The sequence below is a fragment of the Lynx rufus genome, unplaced genomic scaffold (genome assembly GCF_022079265.1).
Source record: "Lynx rufus isolate CCGP_SWC_20201006 ecotype Redwood Valley unplaced genomic scaffold, mLynRuf1.p SCAF_4, whole genome shotgun sequence".
NCBI lineage: Eukaryota > Metazoa > Chordata > Mammalia > Carnivora > Felidae > Lynx > Lynx rufus.
The window spans coordinates 39,540,506-39,561,874 of NW_025814856.1; the positions used below are offsets into that span (position 1 = coordinate 39,540,506).

At 48.5% G+C, this 21,369-nt stretch overlaps 1 long non-coding RNA gene across 22 annotated transcripts in view; it reads right to left on the reverse strand.

The window, feature by feature from the left end:
* LOC124524294 (uncharacterized) overlaps positions 1–21,369 on the reverse strand; it is a 232,621-nt gene that overhangs the window by 94,960 nt on the left and 116,292 nt on the right. For 5 of the 22 annotated variants that reach the window (XR_006965200.1, XR_006965197.1, XR_006965198.1 and 2 more), the window contains exon 9: positions 430–694. The exons of 16 other annotated variants lie outside the window; for them this stretch is intronic. This is a non-coding gene — a long non-coding RNA (uncharacterized LOC124524294). Of the gene's footprint in view, positions 1–429; positions 695–1,434; positions 1,726–21,369 lie in introns of those variants that run through there. One more of the 22 variants, XR_006965208.1, reaches the window with a different exon arrangement.

Below are 21,369 nucleotides of genomic sequence, written 5' to 3' on the forward strand. Positions count from 1 at the left end.
CTTCCCAGAGTATAAGAACCTTGAGGGCAGGGATTCTGCCTTGCTTCTCTGAGTCTACCTTAGAGCACCAGCATGGCCCTGCTAAATGCTTGAGAAACGACTCTGGTTAACGTGACCATTACCCATGTGGGAATCCTCGAGCGAGTGACTACACATGTGGTCTTACATGGCATCTCTGTCTCCTCCCCTCCCAACCCCCTTCCTCTTTGCTTGCACCCCTGTCCTCTGCAGCCTCTGGGATTTCTGGGGGTTATTGGGTTTCTCAGTGTGGGAGGTCAGATGGCGAGCATGCCTCTCCTATAGTAGGATGGAATTCTCTTTCTGCCATGACTGAGGTTGTACAGTCTCTGCTATCATAATCTTGGCTCTCATTCACACATTAGCTATGAACTTGTCCACTCTCTTGCTCCTCTGGGCTCAATTGCCCACCTTTCCTGAGGTCAGCTGGCTTTCAGAGGCAGAGGACTCTCAGGTGTAGTGGAGGTCTGCCAGTGGCCGGAAAACAACACTGGGGGACAGAGTTCCCAAAAGGAAGGGTCTAGAGGCGTGGTAAGGTCTTGCTGTGGATCCAGTGATAACATCTGTTTGTCCCCAGGTCTCTCTTCACTCTGAATCCCTGGAGACCTCCTCTTCTCCATTTCAGTCACAAATTCCTTCCGGTCCCACAGAGACGGACGACACGTTGGAAATCTCCCTGCAATAGAAAATGGCAGCACGTCTTTGCAAAATTCCAGCTCACAGCAGCATTCGGTCCTGATTATTGCTCTACATGGTGGTGATGGTGCAGGGAGGAAGAGTCATTTATTTACACCCAAAGAGTGGCTATTTTTATTACATCCCGGGACAAGAAAAATTAGGGCTCGGCACACTGCTCGGGACTGCTTCTGACAGACGAAAAGGGAAACGTTTCCTGTTGACGAGAAGAAGTTTCGAGTTTCTCCCGCTGGCAATGTTTATTTTTTTCCAGACTTTTGTTGAAACCTCTGCTTTGTACTGCTCCCTGCAGAGGATAAGGATTCGCGACAGGAACTCACCGTTGATTTTTGACCACACACCTGCGTGAAGGCGCTGGGCCTCCGCTCTCCACAGATTCCCATCTTGGGATAACATTTATTTTGGCAACCACTGCACTTCATCCCGTAGGTTATACCTGGCAAGTCTGGGGGCGGGGAGAGGAATTTACATAAAGACTATTACAAGAAAGGCGATCTTACAACCAGGTGGACCGTCCGGAGGAACAGCAAACCACGATTTCTCCCCAGCACATCATCCTCTGGCGCAGAAACACAGGCATTTGGAACCCCTCATGGCTCCAGTCTCCCTGGATCCCTTCCTCCCACTGCTCTCGGCTCCCAGCCCTGCCAGTTCCCCAAGTATTCTCCCCCTTCCTGCTCTCCCCCAACCAGGGTCCCGGCTTCACGCTGAAATAGTGGCAGCAATTCTGTCCTCCTGGAGTCCTGGGAGGGAAAACAGCTCCACAGAGAGGCAGGCCTTTCTTTGACAAAACTGTGGTGTGTTAGCAGACAGGGACACCGCAGTCTCCTTTCCCGGGAATTGTATCGCTGCAGAAAGGAACTGGGGAGGCAGAACACCTCACCTGCCCCTGATGCTGCTTTGGCGATATCCATTGACATGTGGAGCTCAAGCGTCGGACACCGTGGCAGGGAACGGGAGGCAGCTTGTCCAGGGAACAGCAGGGAGGAAGGGCCGTGCCTCAGAGCAGCCCTGATGGGAGGGGGGTTATGGTATTCAGGAGAACGCTTGTCTGATGAGTGTTCAGATGAGCAAGGTTACGGCGGGAAATACTCTCAGATCTGCCACGTGCTCCAAGGTGACCGGGTATGGGACAGCCGCAGAGGCCACAGAGGCTGTGGGGTATAATCGCTGCTGACCAGTTGGGTGTTGGGTTCAATTATGTAGTTTTAATTCCACAAGACTTTTAAGCCTTCGGTCCATATTCACTGCTTTTGGTGTAAAACCTTCAAGCTCAAAAAAGGCCTTCAGTGAATGCAGCCCTTGCCTAAGTGCTGACACAGGCACCTTCATGTGCATATATCCTGATGGGGGGGGAAGGCTCTTCAAAGGGCCCTGCGACGTGGTTTAGTGCCCAGTGTCGCTTTTCGAAATTCGTAACGATATCTGATCAAGCAACTTATATTTTCATTCTGTACTGGGTCCCGCAAATGACGTAGCGGGTCCTGAAAACCAAGGACAGCCACTGGACCTCCCTGACCTCACTTTTCGGTTATGCTTTCTTTTCCTTTCAGTGAAAACAAAATTCTGGAAAGAGCGGGACCAACAGAAATGAGTAACTGAACCAACAGGTACCTGCGCGGTGGGCCCGGAGGGGAGAATCACCCCTGCCTGCTCCAGGGTTCTCTGGGAAAGGAGTGTGGCACTGTGGTAGGACCCAGCTGCATACCCTCAGCTATCTGACCTAGGATTCAGGGAACCTGCAAGCCCCCCAACCGGGGTCAATATTCGTCCCTCTGCCAGAAACACGTGACTAAAACTTCTCCACCCCTTAATATTAGGGAACCCGTTCCATTCTGTTCATTCAGCCTGAATTTAATGGCTATTCACTGTGCCCACAGGGTACTGTGTTAGGGCCAGGGCAGGGAGGGCCAGTGGGATGGTATATATATATATATTCCCACTGCTATAAAGGATGTTACTGGGACAGGAGGAGAGATGTGAGTATGAACTGAGGAGAGTACTATTATGTCAGTGTTAGGTTTCCTGGGTGTGATCACGGAATTTCTGATTACAAAGCAGAGTGCCCCTTTTACTGGTAGACACATGCTAAGGGTTTACAGGTGAAATTTCATGAAGTCTGCAACTTATTTTCAAATGGTTCCAAAAAATACATGCACACACACACACACACACACACACACACAAAATGTATCCGTTTTGTAAGAGAAAGGCATGTTCAACTTATAAATGTTTCCCACTGTAGACTCTAAATACATGTTTGTCCTGAATATATTATAAAATATAATAAAATAGAATTATAATAAAAGTATAACATAATTATATACATTATATAATTACAATCTTTATAAAACTACAAACATATATATTAAGAAAGATTGAGAGAGAGGAAGAGGGCGAAGAGGAGTGAAAACAATTGTGGGAAAGTGTTATTGATTGGTGAAACTGATTGAAAATGTTCAATTTTCTTTGGTTTGATATTTTCCTAAAAGAAACGTTGGAAGGGGAAGTGCACTATCTATCCTGGTAAGGTTATCATCATGGGGAGGCAGGATGTGGTCTATCTGTCTTACTTTGGGTTTTCTCCAGCAGCGGATCCTGAGATAAAATTTGGAGTGCAAGTCAGGCCAATGGGGAAAGGCCAATGGGGAAGTGAGATAAGGGGAGGCGGCCAATAAAGAGAATGTTACCAAGCCAAACATTACTGGGGAGCAGTGGGGCCGTGCGGAACATCCCAGAAGAGAACTGGGGCATTTCCACATCAGGGCAGTCACAGGCTGGAGGCTGCAGCAGCCTGAGAAACGCTCCCCAGACGTTGGCAATCAGGCTGGGCATGGCCACAAGGCCTGGCTTCTCCTCCTCTTTCATCCATCTGTGCGGTCATCCAACCTCAGGGCCAGGCCCTGTTGTAGGCTCTGGGGAAATCATCTTCATTAAGACAGTTATAATCCCCACTCCCACAGGGGGATAAAAAAGTGGGGAAGAAAAATAAGAGCTGGGTATACAGAAATCTACAACAGTGGCAGGAACTACAATTCATCCATTCATCTAGTCCTCAAATGGTCACTAAACACCTACTCTGTGTTGGTCATAATTCTTAACGTGGGGATGTGCAGATGGACTAAAAACTGTGAGTCCTTAAGCAACTCACAGTTTGCTTGTTTGTTTGTTTGTTTGTTTTTAGGATTTTTCTTTTTTTTTTTAAGGAAAAAAAAGTCTCATCAAAGTCCTTACTGCTCCAGATGGGTGATGAGGCATGGATATCCCGCTGCAGGGACAATTAATGAATGGGCCCATCATTTACATTTGGTTAGAGAAACCCCTCTCCTCCCTGTCCCCTTATCCTCACGGCACCCGGCATGCTAACTCTGCCTGTGAAATGACCTTGAGGGACATCCTTCAGTGAACTGCTCCTGAAGGAGATGCAGCAGAAAAGGGTACTCTGGCTCCGCTCCCGAGACCCTGGCTTTTCTGGGTGGCTTGGCACCTGCAAGAGCCCAGGTGGCCCCAGGTGGAGAAGGGGTACCCACGTCCACCTGCAGAAATCACACCCCCTCCATTTCTGCCCAGCTACCCCTGGCACTCCCAAACATTGCCCCCTTAACATGTAAAAAATGGAGATGTCAATAAAATGTGGCTCAATCCCCTCCTAAACAGCAGATGAATTATTTGTACAAGAGTTGTCATTTAACTGGTGTTGGCAGAATGTTGTGTGATTTCAGCATTGAACACTGCTCTTCAGTCATAGCATCTGTCCATCAGGAAACAAGGACAGAGACGCCCTTGTGGCACCCATTACAGACATTAGGCCCTGGGCTTTGGGCTATTATTAAACAAACAAAAAACAAAAACAAAACAAAAAAGTCAGGCAGAAGGTACAGCTTTGAGGATTGCAAACCTACTAGTCTGGGTTGGTTTTTTTCCAACATGGTGTGGAGTGAATCCTTTACTCTTGGTCAAGCCTTCTCTGCTTTCCTGTAATTTGGATCAGGGGTGGGTGGATCTAGCAGTTTTTAAAAAGAAGCTTGAGGAAAGCCATCCATCTGAGTCAGGCCGGTGGTTTCAGATGGTGCCAGGCTGGTGGCAGGAGAAGCAGCCGTGGGAGGTCAGGTCAGCCCCCTCCTTCACTGGGCCAGCTCTAGGCAGTCCACACGCAATAGTGTTCTGGGCTCCACCGTCTCCTTGGAGGTTTTTTTGCCTTCCATTTGCAAACAATTTGCCTTGAGTCCTACGGGCTCTGCATCTAGATGTCCAGGCTGTGTGCCTCCTCTTAGCCCCCCCGCCCCCCCACCAACAAAGCTGGACTGGGACCATCACCTCAAGCTGGGTGTCAACAGCAGCCCCCAGCTGGCCTTCCCCTCCCTCTAACTTCTGCACACATAGCAGTCTTGGGAGCCTCCTGAAATGCACATCTGCCTCTGGGGCTCCCCTGCCCGGGGCCTGCAGCATTTCCTGTGCTCCTTGGGATGAAGCCTTCCACCCCCACCCTGTGCTCTAGCTCCTAGCCTCATTTCTTCCTTTCTCCACCTCTGCACGCAGGCAAACCCAGCTCCCTGCTCTGCCCTGAACACACCGAGACGTCCACCAATGCCATTCCCTCTACTGGGAAAAGACTTCTTCTGTCCAGTCCCTCTTAACACTTTGAACCCCTGTTTTCCATTGAACCATTTTTTCCTACTGTTTCCAGACCTGGCTCAGATGCCACCTCCTCCAGGTAGCCTTCCCTGAGCCCTCAACACTTGGGTGAAGTGCTCCTCCCACCGTCAGTGACCTGGTCCCTGCCTTGTTCCCGTGTTCCCCCTCGACTTGACGGGCTCTTTGTCTTATCTTTAACTGGCAATGTTTCACAGAGCTCCTGATGGAACACAGGCTCAATAAACGCATGCAGGATAAGCGGGTGAATAAACGAACATCAGGCATTCAGTCCACCCCTGAAATGGGGGTTCTCCATCAGTGCTGTGTGGAGTGTCCTCGACCCACTGGTTACCAGCTTGCAACAAATTAAGTATAGAAACTGAGAGTCAGTATTCAGAAACCTTTATAACAACTTAACTGAGCACTTTCATGCCTGCGCAATCTAACAGTAAGAATGTCGGCTTGTACTTTGTATGCCTTTGTTATATCTGCTTCTATAGACATTTTTTTTTCTTCTATTTTAGGAAAGTATTTGTCTGCAAGGGATTAGACATCTAAAACAAAAGAATTCTTTATCCAGATAATTTGAGAAGTGCTGTTCTATACCCTTCCTGGGGTGACAACATAGAAGTGTGGGGAGCAGAGACAGATAATGTAGGCACGTGTGTGAGTGTGTGTGTGTGTGTGTGTGTGTGTGTGTGTGTGTGTGTGTGGTGCTTCTGGGGTAGGGGAACAACAGGAAAGGGAAGGATTAGAAGCTAAAACATGGTTGAACGTGAGGCTGCAGGGAAAGTTTTCCCATATGATGCCACCCAAGAAACTTTCTCAGAATCCAGCATTCCAGACAATAAACAGCTCAGAGAACAATCTTCTGAACCCTGAGTCCCAAAAGGGAGAATCAATCACGACTATTAAGAACATCTCATTCGCCTAACTGACCCAGACAGCCCCGTGTCATGGGGTCCACACCATCAAAATGTGTCCCTCTCACTCACACCGGAGACATGATTTTTAAATGTTTCCTCACTTTCCCCAAATCTGGCTTCCATTAGAGAACTATTTCCCAAATTAACCTCTGCACCCTCTCAAGTAAAGAATGCAGGAGATTTCCACCAACTATTTTCTCCTGTTTGGAACATGCCATATGCGTTTAGAAGGAGGCAGAGATTTCCAGGAGAAAAGCGGTAGCGAAGGCATCATTCCAGTAACTGCTCTTTGGAAATCTGCGCAAAGTTTTTGTAATGATAGGCACCTCTCTGCTCCCCAAGTGGTCCCTCACGGTGCCATCCTGAGGCTAGCCTGTAATTGATGCTAAGGAATTTCACATTAAATCACCCTCGAAGTGCTGAGCAAGTAGAAAAATGATGTCCATGGAGCCAAGAGGCTATGTGGTTGGGGACCCAGGTAACGGTTGAACTTTATCTGTGTTCGTGAGGAGAGATCGAATGAGTCACTGGTGGCCCCAGGAACACTGAGTTATCATTCTCCACACTTGTTAAGAAAAAGGTCAGAACACAGGGTAGTGATCATGCATTCGAGGCTCACATTCAGTCTCCCCAGAAACGCTTTTCTTAGCCATGCCTCCAGAATCAGACACATCGGGTTAAACACATGTTAGTGGAAAAGTTCAGGGCCCAAAGTGTAATTTCAGAAACTCTGAACCAAGTTCCCAGCTCGGGCATTTAGATAAACGGGCACAGACAACGAGCTTGGAATCAGAAGCAATCCTATTCTGGATAGGCTTCTGTTCCCAGCCCTATATCCACACCCTTCTGTCCTAATCTGCGTGTGGCCACGAGACTTCATTTAAGCAAAGGGACGAGAGCAAGTGTGACCAAGTCAAGATCTGAAAAGTGCTTGTGTCCTGGCACTTGCCCTCTTCTGCTGCTCTTTGGGACTCCAAGGCTAGCCCCATGTGAACGGGCTAAGGCTAGCCCACAGGAGGATGTGAGACAATGTGGAGCAGAGATGAACCATCCTGGATGAGGCCCTTCAAGACCAGCTAGCCTGTGCACTGCCAGATATGTGAGGCTACACTAGCCCCAGCAGAGCCTGGGGAGAGCAGGTAGTCCAGCCCAGACCAGAGGAACCACACAACTCACTCACAGAATCCTCCAAAATGACAACTGTTTGTTGTGCTAAGCCAGTAAGCAAAAGCCAACTGATAACACGCTCATTCATTCATTCATCCGTTCATTTATCCATTTGTTCAGTTAACAAATATTTGTTGAGTGCCTCCTGTTGAGTCACTGTGCTAGGCACAAAGGCAAGTGGGCTTTGGCCAGGGGTTTTTTTGAAGCCAAGGATGTAGCTTATTTTTCTCTGTATCTTGGGCCTAATATAGTCTGGGATATAGGACATACTCGAAACTGTGGTCTTATACATACATGACTCGGATAAATCCCTGGGGGAGAATTATAGACCCCACACCTTAAAAGCACATATTACTTAACTCAGCAGTTTCACGTCTGAGAATTTAAGGAACTATTTTTTGATGTGTGCAAAAATTTAATTACAAAAATGTGCTATCATAGCCTTGTTTACACTAGCTTCATTTGTTTTGACTGAAAACACATCGGTTGCAACTGTGGTTTCATCTCTGGCCATCTGATTGAAAGGAATATCACCAATCATAGGTATATGGATAATCTGTATTCATGGTGAGGGAGCTTTATGGCTTTTTTGTATCTTCAGACACAAAGTATTTAAATATTTTTCATAAATATTAGGGGTTTTTTTGTACCTTTGACATTCCTTTTTTTTTTAAGTTTATTTTTATTTATCTTTTAAGAGAGAGATAGAAAGCAAGTGGGGGAGGGTCAGAGAGAGGGAGACAGAAGCCCAAGCAGGCTCCGCATGGTCAGCGCAGAGCCCGATGCGGGGCTTAAACTCACGAACTGTGAGATCATGACCTGAGCCGATCTGAGCCGAAGTCAAGATTCAGACGCTTAATTGACTGAGCCATTCAGTTGCCCCTCTACTTTTAAAATTTCTAAACCCTTTCAGCCAATTAAGCCTGTTTCTGGGCTGCTAATAAGACAAAGCAAAAAACAAGTTCTGTGTCCATCATAAGGCATTAAGTGGCCACAGAAGCACACAATGGACGTTTACATTGTATGTAACATGGTAGAGATAGGGTCGATAACAGGGCTTCTGTTCACATCAAAAGATGGTCAGGGTTCTCCATAGGAACAGAAAGAGGGGGAAGGAGGGGTGGGGGGAAGGGAGAAAAGTTTTTAAGGAAATTGGCTCAAACGATTTGCGGCGGCTGTCAAGTCTGAAATTTGTACGGCAGGCTGAAAACTGAGGCGAGTGTTACAGTCTCAAGGCAGAATTCCTTTTTCTCCAGGAAATCCCACTTTTTTGCTCTTAAGCCTTTCCACTGATTGGATAAAGCCCACCCAATCAAGGGCAATCTCCTTTACTTAAAGTCAACTCCTTGTAGATACTGATCACAGACACAACATACCTCGACAGCAGCACCTACACTAGTGTTTGACCAAACACCTGGGTTCACGGCCTCACCAAGTTGACACATAAAATGGAACCATTAATGTCATGATGTAAGTTGAAAAAAAAGGCTTTTAAAATAGAATACTTAAGGCTTATTTTTAAAGATAAAAATAATAACCTATATGTACAGAAGTCAGGAAAGGTCTACACACAGATGTTAACAATGGTTGTCTCTGGGAGGGTTGAGTAATTGTTGGGTCTCTCTCTTTTTACCTTGCCTGGTTTCTTTTTTTTTTTCTTTTTTTTTTTTTTTTTTTGCCTGGAAAGAGAAGGCTTTGCTATCGAATGAGAACAAATATAGAAAAGAAACACCAAATTAAAGAAAAGAATGTTGTCGATGCCTTTTAGCCAAAGCACCACCAGGAATACACCTGTCATTGAAGAAGTGGGCTTACTGTTGCCGTGAGGAAAAATGCACACCACGTGTGCTACAAAGAACCCAGTGCAGGATCAGGGCTTCGGATGGGTAATTTGGGTGAAGGTGAAGGAAGCAGGCTCCCTCAGAGGGCAGGGGTGACTCTGTGATTGGGCATGACAGTAAATTCTACCTCTGTGGACAGCACACGGCAGCTGTAATGGATAAAGAAGCAGCGGTCACTCCTGTTCGCTGAGAGAGGGGAGGTCTGGTATTTTGTGGGTTGCACAGTGACCATGTTTTTCGGTTCACTTTATTACGGTCACAGTGTGACCTTGGCTGATGTTGGTGTTCTGTGAGACCGTGTCTGCCCAATAGGAGAACAACATAGCCTAGCTGTGAATGGCAGACCAGTGCCCAGATGTCAGAAATTGCTTTTTTCTTTTCTCAACCCAGCTAGGAAAAAGAGTAGGAGCTTTATTTGTGCTTTTAAAAAAAGAACAGTTTTATTTTTAGCAACAGATTCTTTCGCTGTTGGTTTAGCCATGTTTTCCTGAAAGTTTTTATTTAGCAAAGTGAACCAACCAAGACTAATTTTTTGATCACTGGTGCACATGTCATAAACTTTGAGGGCTCTATACGAGGCATGCAATGACAAACACTTAAATTGTTTCCAGCATGCAGGGGATGGTAGCTTATGTTGTTTCCTTCTCAGTCTGATCCCAAACAGAGCAGCCCTCTGTGATTGGAAATATGGAGACATTTAAAAGTAGAAAAGTAAGAAACAAACTAAAACTTCACATGAAAAAAAAAATGGAGAGAGGAATTGCTGAAAGATGCATAAAAAACTGCAAAATCATTCCAGACAAAATTTCCCCTTGGCACACATAAAATCTCCTCTTTGCATAAACATAGTGTCTAAAACTTTTCATTATCAGTGGATTCAACATCTCAACCACACTGGCAGCTTAATCAATTTACTTTTGGCCACACTGCTTCTGACCAAATTGTCTGTTCTGATGTGTAACAGTAAAATACCCAAGATAAACGAAACATCCAACAGGAAGGTTAGGAAAGAAAGTGACATAAATCACAGCTCATCAGTACAACGACTGTCATGCGTGCCTTGAAAGCAGTGCATACACATTTATTTTGAAAGGAGGAAATGAATCCTTGTAAACAGTAAGGAAAGAGTTACAGGTGCAAGTAAGCCTGATTTAGTTGCCCAAGTAGCCAACTCTAGGACTTTGACCAATAGGGATGGACACTCCTTTCTCTTAAAAATCGCTCACATTTCTACTGTTTATTCAGTTCATCAAACCTAATATTTCCTATTAGGCTGGCTATCTCAGAGCATGAATATCAGGTGGAAAAAAGCAAATCCACTTAGTTCCAAAAGGGTAAGGGTGGTTCCAATGGTATTCCACCCAGTCAAGTCTCCACAAAGAAGAGGACGAAGCATCAACTCACGTCAACTCAGGAATGAAGTGCTTTCTTTCTCCCCGAGAGAGAAATTTGACTCTTTATGTAAGCCATGATGCCCTCCTCCCCCTGGACTGTGGTTTAAAGAAAATGTCTCTGAACAGCTTTACTGAGATATTGTAACTGACATACAATAAACCGCGCATTTGATGAGTTTTGATATATTCGTATAACTGTATAACTATTGTTACTGTAAAGGTAAGGAACATATAGGGCGCCTGGGTGGCTCAGTCGGTTAAGCGGCCGACTTCGGCTCAGGTCATGATCTCGCGGTCCGTGAGTTTGAGCCCCGTGTCGGGCTCTGTGCTGACAGCTCAGAGCCTGGAGCCTGTTTCAGATTCTGTGTCTCCCTCTCTCTGACCCTCCCCCATTCATGCTCTGTCTCTCTCTGTCTCAAAAATAAATAAACGTTAAAAAAAAATTTAAAAAAAGATAAGGAACATATATATCCGTTCTCTCCCAAAGTTTCGTTCTGCCCTTTTATTCTCTCCTTCCCACTGCCCCCCACTTCAGGAAACCACTGAACTGCTTCCTGTCACTACAGATTAGTTTGCTTTTTCTAGACTTCTATATTGTTGTCAATGTCAGCAATTCTTTCCTTTTGATTGCTGAGTACTATTCCACTGTAGGGAGGTACCACATGTCGTTTATGCACGCACTGGCTGAAGGACACATGGATTATTCCCAGTTTGGGGCTATTAGAAGTAAAGCTGCTATGAACATTCATGCACAGGTCTTTGTACGGACATAGGCTTTCCTTTCTTCTGGGTGAATACCTAGGAGTGGAATGGCCAGATCATATTTAAGTATGCTCTAACCTTTTAAGAAACCTCCAAAGTGCAGGACGTGAGGTCTTGACCTTGTGTTAAACCAAGGGAGAAGTCCACAGGAGGGCTGCCCCTTACATGTAAAGGTATGCTATGAGCGTGTTGAAGAGGAGCCCTGGGTGGAAATAGGGGATTGGTTATGATTATGTGGGGACCAGCAGAGGTCCACAGGGAAGTGGGGGGCGCCAGTCTGATCGGAGAGCTGGGGGCCCTACACCGATTCCATGCTGCCTTTAGCCCAGCCTGCAGATGGGGGTGCACGTAGAGGGGGAGAATTCCAGCGAGCTGCTCTGACAGCACTGTTTTGCTGGTGTCAGTCAGTACTTGTTGAATTAGTAAATAAGTGTCAAGGGAGGCTGAAAGGGAAGAGGCGGAGGGCTCAGGTTCTGAAGACAGAGAAAAGAGCCCGTGAAAGAGAAGAGCGGAAACGTGTTGGCAAGGCTGACACAGGCTGTCATTTTACAAAAGGCCTAGAATCGGTATTGCAGTGCCTTTTCGACGCTGGAGAAATGACATCTCTAAGGCTTGCCGTCTCAACCCCGCAAAACAAATTGCTTTTTTTAAATCTCAGGGTAAAAGAGGTAGTTGAGGTCTCTTGGGCCTGTGGCCAGTGGGTTTTCTGATGGGAATCCGTGATTGGATGTAACAGAGAATAAGCCAAATAAAGAGGCTACCTGATAGGCTATCTTCTCATGGCCTGCCATCTTTCCCGGCCCAACTTCCAGACCAGCTGTACCTGTCGACACTCTCTCTGCCTCTCCCATGAACTGGGATCACTGGCTTGGGGATCTCTGCTGCCTCCCTAGTCGCTCGGTCCGATAGCCTTTCTCAGATCTTGTTCTCCAGGTCTCATGGCAGCATTTGGTCCTGCCACCTGTCCCTTCCCGGCTTTCTGTCTTTCCAAGGCCTGCAGGCCACTGCCCTCCTACCTGGCTCTACCCTCACAAGCCACCTGCCCTGGGAAGCCAGTCTCTGAGGTGGAGAGGATTAGGGAAGACTCTCAACACCAACACTCATGAAAGGGAGGGGAGCAAAGTGGGATTAGGCCGAGAGAGAAGTTGAGCTGTGACTAGATCTTGGCAAAGTCCTCAGCCAGCCTCACGGGGAGCTGGGGAGCTGGCACGGACCTTCAGCACCTCAAGCTGGAGCAGAAGAGCCAGATCCTTGCAGTCTGTGGAGATCAACCACCGGATGGGGGGGGCGGCCCCTGGAAGCAGGCGAGGGCTTGGGTGAAGCAGTGTTCAGCCAGAGGCCATTCTGACAGCAATCCCAGCATCTGGGACAACCAACCCTTCCCTAATGGGGGCCAGTGGGTGGTACAGGACAGCATCCACTGTCCCTGCCTGCTCTCCAACTGCTGCTTCCTGGTCATGGTTGACCCCTTAACCCTGGCCTCCCCCTCTGGTCTTGGGCTCTTCTCTGTTTACAATCTCCTTTTTTTGCAAATCAACCACTAAGAAGAACCAAGAACAGTGGCTAACATTTATTGGGTGCTTGCTATGATAGAAGGCAGGCGCTGTTGTCCTGCCCATACAAAATATCTCATTTAAGTTCTCAGAAACCCAATGGTTTCAGTGGCATTTAAATCTCATTTTATGGCCAAGGAGCGTGCCAGAAGTCTTCCTAAGAGAATCGTTTCTGCCATGACACCTCCTAGCTCAAACACCTCTGATGGCTCCCAGTTACAGTCAGAGTAAAAGCCCAGTGTCCTAAGCCAGCATCCAGCCCTCCACTATCTACCCTGAGCCTGCTTTTCCACTCTTGCCAAACTGCTCCCTTTGGTAGCACCTTAACCCAGTCTGCTCCAGCCTGCTTCTAGACCGTTAGGCTTAGCTGCCTATGCCTATCCGCTCATTCTTTGCTCATTTCCTTATTCACCTGCTCTTTACTATAGACCCCATAAATGTAAGGTTGTGTGCTTGGTGCTCTGGACACAGGGCTGACCACACACGGCCTGTCTGCCCCTTTGGAGCCTTATACTCTAACAAGAAACTTGGACAGGATTCAAATATTTGCCAGAACTTTGAGCAGTGCCAAGACAGAGCCTCAAGGTGTGTTTAGAGCTTAAGAAACATCCAACAGAGCGGTATTAAGCACCCTCCAGGAGCTGGCCACTCTTGGAAGGTCATGGATATGCCTGCTTATATCAACCACCCTGTCTTCATATCCTACTTTCTTTCTCTCTCTCTCTCTTTTGAAAGTTCATTTTTATTTATTTTGAGAAAGAGAGAGAGCACACACATAGGCACATGCAAGGGAGGGGCAGAGAGAGGGAGAGAAGGAATTCTGAGCAGGCTCCATGCTGTCAGTGCAGAGCCCGACACAGGGGCTCAAACTCAGGAACTGGGAGATCATGACCCAAGCTGAGATCAAGAGTCAGATGCTTAACCAACCGAGCCACCCAGGCACCCCCTATATCCCACTTTCTTCATGGGTCTCTATCCAAGCATTCCTGCCTTTTAGGTCCTCCATATCCTCCTCCAAGCAACTAAACCACTCCATCACGTGCAGCCTTGCTTTCTTATTGTTAAGCACCGACTCTCTCAGATCAATTTTCAGACTCCTGTTCATAGTAGTTATTTACCTGGGGCCTCACTCTGTGCCAGGTTCTCCACATGCACTAGCCCTGCTCACTAAGTACAGCAACCCCACAATAACCCGCTTCTTCTCATCATTTCCTCCCCCCCCCCCCACTGTCTTAGTTCCCTCAGAAGCTGATCCGGGAGCAGCTACTCGGGTACAAATAGTTTATTTGGGAATCGAAAGAAATATGGGTAGGGCGGTGAGGAAGGTGGTCAGTAAAAGGCGTGGTATTAAGCAAGGTAACCTCAGGGGAAGCTGGGAGCTCGACCCTGCTGGGGACATTCTGGGGAATGGTGTGGAATACCTATACTCAGAGTCATCATACCCACGGGGGCAGGGAGTCAGGGCACAGACTCACCAGCTCCCATCAGACACTGGGTGGTTGAAAGCTGTGTGTGAAGGTGGGATCGGCATTAATTCCTGGGCACTTCTGGCCCCTGCAGGGCAGATACAGTGGCAGTGAGCAGCTAGAGAAAGCCCTCAGGTGAGGAAGTGCAAGCACGGGGGTGCACAGAAGTGGTCAGAGTTCGGGGCCTATTGCCCCATATTACAGACAAGGAAACTGAGGCTTGGGGAAGCTGGCCCAAGGGCACCTGGCTAGGAAGTGTCAACGCCAAGATTCGCTGGAGTCTTTCTGGCCCTAAAGCAACACCACCTGCCACTTGAGAGGCATTATCTTGTCTTATCCTTCAGTACCCCTTCCAGCCCTTTGCACGAGACTACAAACCCAGTGGAGATTCCACAGCTGCTTCCTGATGGACGAGCCTTAGTGACCAGGAGCTTATTAGAACCACAGAACAACGAGCTCTTAAATGTGCCTCCTTCCTTCATAATCGCGGGTTTTATCTCCCGGCTTCCCTTTTTTATCCTATCGTCTCTTAGGCTTCGTCATTTGAAAATGGGGAAACTGAGGACCCAAGCGTGGGCAGGTCCCTCTCACGAAGCGGGGGCCAGAGCAGGAGTTGCTACTCTTGGCCTCCAACAAAATCTAAAGGCCCGGCCGATCCTTGTTTTCCTTCCATGAAATTTCCCCTAACTCGATTAAAGAAAAAAAAAATCAATCAATTTACATGGTAACAGAAAAGGACAGGGTCATGTATAAAATATTCCCCCATCTGCACTGGAGGGCACGGCTTACACGCTTCTAGAGCACAGCCAAAGGCTCTGGGGATTTGTTTTTCTTTCCCTGACCCGAGGACTCTGATCTCTCACTTAACCTCTGACCTCTTCAATTCAGATAACCAGGGAACTGGCAGCTGGGGCTGGGGGCGCTGGGAATGCCACCCTGCCCCGCTGGCTCCTCCGTCTGGCCATGGTGCCAGAACAAAGGGAGGCAGCGCCCCCCCCCCGCCCCGCCCCCAGCACTTCAGAGCCCCGCCTCCAGGACTGCAACCAGCTCTGTGGAGACCCCTGCTTGTAACCACTTCCCCACCAGGCCCCCCACCTGGCAGCACAGGGGGCCGCCTCATTACAGCTAATGCCATTTAGAGCCTGCTTTGTGCAGCAGAAAAATAATAAACAACACGAAGCCCTTGCTTTGACTCCATTTTAAAAACTCAAGCTAAAACGGGCTTCACTGAAGATGATGACCTCCCCTCCCCATAGGCCTTTTTTTTTTCTTTCTCAGGCTTCATTTCAAACAAGGCCAGAGCCTGGATTTTTAACAGCAGCTACTTAGAGGTGGGGATGAGCCACTTGTTTGAAATTGAATCAGCTGTTTTTATTAAACCATATATTTTCATTCTTGCCAGCGAAGCCGGGAGAGGACTTTCGAGCCCCTCTGGTATACTCTGCGGCTCATTTTCATTGGAAGGACGGCTGCAAACCTGGCCCCGCAGCCCCCAATCACCGCACTCCAATCCCATAGCGCCGGGGCCGGCCCCAACCCTGTTGTAACCCCAGAGAGGATGCATCTGAAAGACCACTACCCCCAAAACTCTTTTTTAAATGAGAGGCCCTTTGGCCCCTTGCCCCCACTACCCAGCCCCTACATCTCAGCTCCCCCATGTTTCCAGCTCGGTGGCCGCTACCAGAAGTGACTTGCTGGTGACTTGGCTCAGCAGTGACCACCACGGTTGTGCCTGAGAGCTACATGACTACTTAATCTCTGCTTTGGCAAGAGGGTATACGCTGCCTGCTAGACAATTAGATGTGGTAGCAACAGACATTTCTTTGTAGTCTCCAGTTCTCAGATGTACATGGTGGGCCTTTCATTCATTCATTCATTCATTCATTCATTCATTCATCTTCTTAGAACAGTGCCTGGCACACAAGGACAGCATGTCTGTGTCATTCATATTCACAGGCAACATTTACCAGGGGCTTCCTATTATGTGCCGGGGCCTAGAGATAAAATGAGACCCAGCCCCTACTTTCATGGAGATCATACTATCAGAATATGGTTTTCTACCAAGCCAACACACTGGAATCACCAAGGGAGCTTTTAAGAAAACCTGATGCTGGGCCCCACCCCCAGAGGTTCCAATGTAATTGGTCTGCAATGTTTCCAATGCACCATCGGGCCTCAGAACCACTGTTCTCTAGGGAAGGGCAGACAACAAACAGCTACGCCCCAGGGTGAAGAGGGGAGGAGCAGGGGTGGGCGGGGGTGGGGGGGGGTGGGGCTCTACACAGAGGAGCAGGTTCTGACCCCGAATGGAGTGGGGAAGGCTCTCTAGGGGAACTGAGACCTAAAAACATAAGTCAGCATGGGCCAGGCCAAGATAACTGGCAAAAGAGAATGGGGGAGAAGAGTCTAGAAGATGTGAGCAGCACAGGTAATGGCCCAGGTGGAAGGTGAGCATCGAAAGTAGGAGACTCTCCAGTAATTACATGTGGCTGGAGTTTACAGGGAGAGAAGTGATAGGGGATGGGGGGGGGGGGATTATGCCAGAAGGGTAAGTGCACAGGGACTGGTAGGGTCTGTCACCTGCATAAGGGGTTTGAACTTGCTCAAGATCAGTGGGGAGGACTGGAGGGAAATTATTAGCTTTGCATTTTAGAAAGCTCCATGTCTATGGAATGGACTGGCGGGCAGCCAGACTGGAATCCAGGTGAGAAATGACAGTGGCAGAACAAGGGATATACTGGTCTGACTTCGGTAAGGCTCTCCCAGGCGCAGAGCATGAGAGACAGTGTAGGACGGTGTCAGAGTTGTCCTACTTAAGGAATGAAGAAGCTGGGGTATTTGTCTGCCAACTTTTGCCTGGCATGGGCACGAGGCTGCTCCTTTCGGGGTTTAACTCGGCACCATTCTGGCTTGCCCCGTTCCTGCCCTCAAGAATGGTCTGGCCAAAGAAAGCTCCCTGGCTAAGAGTCCCAGGCACTAGCTATAGGAAGCCATCCGTGTGGGTGAGAACAGGGAGTGCCAAGGGGGACACGCGCAGAGCTTCCACAGCGGACTTCACCCAGGGAGCCAGGGAACGAAAGACTGAGGCCGGTTACTCCTGGAGAGGCTGGTGAGTGTGGTGTGACTGATGGGTGGGGATGGCAGTGAGGAGGGGCGGGGGAGGGGGCCAACCTCACAGATGCTGGTTGAGTGCTCGAGCAATTAGAAAGGAAGCTTCAATAAAACCCAGGGTAAGATGAGCACAACCGTGGGCAGGTGCCAACCAACACTCCCCTGAGTGTCAGCCCAGGGCGAGGGCGGGACTGTGGAATTCTGGTTGTTTGAGCTCCCTGGACTCTTGGTTTCCAGGATGGAGGAACGTGCATTATTTGTAGCAGACTCACAAAGAACCTTAATGGGCTACTCTGAACCAGCTCTCATTCTGGGTCACTCCCCCAACCCCAACTTTGTGCCTCCTTCCTTCTCCTCTCCCCATGATGTCCTCCCTGACATCATCTTTGGTCTGCTTCTCTTCCCTATCCAATTTCTCATGCCCCATCTAATCAGCTGCTCTGTTGCTTGTGAATTAATTCAGGGCAAGGAAAAGAAATCCACTCAAACCAACTCAAGTGCAGGAAACCAACTTATTGGAAGGAACAAGGTCAGGGGAAGGAACTGAGGGCAGGAAATGTGGCCAGGTTCCCTGCTGGTTCAGAAGCTAGGACCATGAAGACCCCAGCAGTAGAGAGAAGGCCTATCTCATTTTTCTCTGAGGCCCCATGTTCTCTCATCTTTCCCTCTTCCTGTCCATCTGTTCCACCTCTCTCTTATTCCTTTCTTCTCTGTCTCTAGTATTTCTGTTTACGTCTGGCATTATGTGGCTTTAGTTTAAGCCAATATAAATGGATTTCAGTCTTTATGTCAATTTTTAATTCTCAGGAGAGAATAATCTGATTGGAAAATAATAAAAATAAAACAACTCAAACTGGCTTTTGGACAAAAGAAAATTTATTGGCTCAGGTAACTTAAAAGTAGTGTACACTTCAGGCATAGTTGGATCCAGGGGCTCAAGCTCTTTCTTTGGAAACGCTTGACTTTTAGCTCCATTTTGCTTTGTGTGGGTGTCATTCTCAGGCAAGCTCCCTCTAAGTTCAGATCCTCCAGTTTGGGAGCCCCAGGATAAAGAGGACTTCTTTCTGCCAGAAGTTCCAATCAAATTCCTAGGACTGACTCTCCCTGAGCCACCCAGGATCACAATCTCATTGCTAAACCAGTCACTCTGTCCAGCAGTTGATTGGCCAGACCTAGTAACATGCGCACTCTGGGACCAAATGGATGAAGAGTGGGAGAAGGATGTTTCCCCAGAAGTAAAGGAGGGGCTGGTATCAGAGGAAGGAAATGTGGATATGAATAGGCAAAAGTAAACAACCAACATGGCCATGGGGGTGATGCCAGGCCTCTGCTTACTCCCGAGAGCTCTGAACAAGGCGGTTTCCTTATGATGATGTGGGAAGCAAAGCAGTCACTGAACCCTCCTGTTAGTCACTGAACCCACCTCGCTGCCTCTGAGTCACGGCCTCTCCTTGCTCCCAGGCACCAGCCAGTGCTGACCACCACCCCGTGTGCACTGACATGGCCATTACCATTGTTAAAATATTGCACTATTGCTGTATCTGCTGGTAAGTATCCATTAGCCTGAGTGCTCCCAACCCAGGCTACCCAGGCCCCGCAGATTGCCATTGTGTAGCCAACAAAGAGTTAATGCTGAACACAGCAGGAGGGGGAGGGGAGGCACCAAGACCTTGCTGCAGGCCCTTCTGATTGGCTGATCTCATGACCTACCAGCCTTTCCATTGCTCTGGGGCCAGCCTTTAAATATTTCAGATATCATCCTGATTCCAGCAATAGTTTCCTATCTGTTCTCCTTCACTCCACTCTGTCCCTCACACCCCACAGTTCGTCCTTCGCAAAGCTACCCAAGAGTCAGCTTCCCAAACCCCGCCCTGAGCTTCTCACTGGCCACCTTCTCATTCCCCTATGCTTCAAGTCCTAACTCCATACAGGTGGCAGCCTGCCCCGCGTGATCTGGTTCCAGCCTCACCTTCCATCCGCTCCCACTCAAACCGCTTCCCCTATGTGTGTGCTTCTCCATGCCCCTCTGCCCTCACTGGATGGCAGCTTTCCTCCATCTGATATACTTTACCCAAGTGTTTACAGTGATCCCACGTGTCCCACATGGGCTTGGAGTAGGAGACAGAGCGGGAAGCAGAGAGAAGCAGGACAGACAGAGGCTCTGAAATGCAGACAGAGAAGCTCAGCCATGGGGGCTGCTTGATCCCAACTTGAAGAGCTCCCTGGAGGAAGATTCCTGGATGTTGAGCAGGAAGCATGAGAATGAACTCAAGGAGGTGCCCTGATGCGCCGTGATTCTGGGGAAATCAGCCTCAAGCCCACCTCCCATTGCCCGAGTACCTTCCACCTGCCAGCTTGGGGAGCACTGACCCCTTCCATGCCTGATCTCACCTGGTCCTTACCTCCACCCTGTTTTGGTAAGAGTGCCTGCTCCGTGCCCATCATGGGGAATGATCCGGCTTCCCTACCAACCCGCAGGGGCAGTAGGTGGGTCCCCTCAGGGAGCCATTGGCACAGGCAGGCTGCAGCTTATATACAGGTAAATACGGTAATCTTTCCTTCCACCTCCCTGCCACAGCAGCAGGGATATGAATTGATTGTCAGAAGCTGTTTAAGGGCCTGTGATTGAGGAGATGATCTGAGATAAGCTGCTCCAGTGAAATAAAGGCCAACAGCTGCCTGCTTCCACGTCAGCCAGCCGCTGTGCTTTTCTCAAAGGCAGCTCTGTGCTTCGGCACCCACCCCCACTCCACCCCACCTCCAGGAGGCAGGGAGCACTCTCCTCACACTTTGGGAGGAAGGAGACCATATCTGGTGACAGATGAGATATTGAGGACTAAACCGGAGGGGGTAGGAAAGCGCAATAGTTGGGGCTGGGTACATCAGTTTCCTTTTCTTCGTGGATGGGGTCTCAACTGTGGATTCAAATTTCATGGGAATCTTAGCATTGGACAGAAGGAGGGGTTGGGGAGACTCAGCCCTGCTCAAAGCCAAAGCACGTGAATTTCCTAACTTCATGTGGAGCCTTTCACACAGAATCACTTCTTGCGTCTGAAATGCTCATCCGTCCATCTGTCCGTCCATCCATCCATCCATCCATTTACTTATTCACTCATTCTACAAATACACAATGCGTAAGAGCTTGGGCTTTGGCAGCTGACAGATGCATTCAGTGGGTTTGGTCACTTACTAGCTATGACCTCAGGCAATTCACCCAACCTCTGGGAGTCGCTGGATATCAATGCCAACCTCAGAAGACTAGTTGAGAATTAGTGAGATAATGCCCACTTGGGATGGAGCCTGGTGCCTGCATGTACAAGTGACCATCTGCTGTAGGGTGCCAGCGAATGAAATAAGTGTACAAGAATTTCAAAACAAAATCACAGAGCTCTTTGAGGAGTTCATAGGACACACATGACTATGCCGTAGAGGGCATTCATGTTACAGAAGAAATGTACAGAAGAAATGACATGGCAAGAGATGTCCTCCCATTGAAAAAAGGAGGAACAAGATTAGGAGTGATATTTGAGCTGAGCTTTAAGGGACAGGTAAGGAGAAGAGGTCTTTCTGGGAGGAGAGGACAGTGCAAACACAGCCATACTCTTAGCATCTCACTCCGCAAAATATGGCTCACAGACAAGCAGCACCTGCGAGCTTGTTTGGAATGCAGACTCCCAGGCCCACCTAGACCCCCTGGATCAGAATCAGAGGTGGAACAACCAGGAGATTCAGGTGCAGATGGGTTTGAGGTGCTCAGGGCTGATGATCTCTGAGCTCTGTGAAATGCCCTTTTGGCAAAG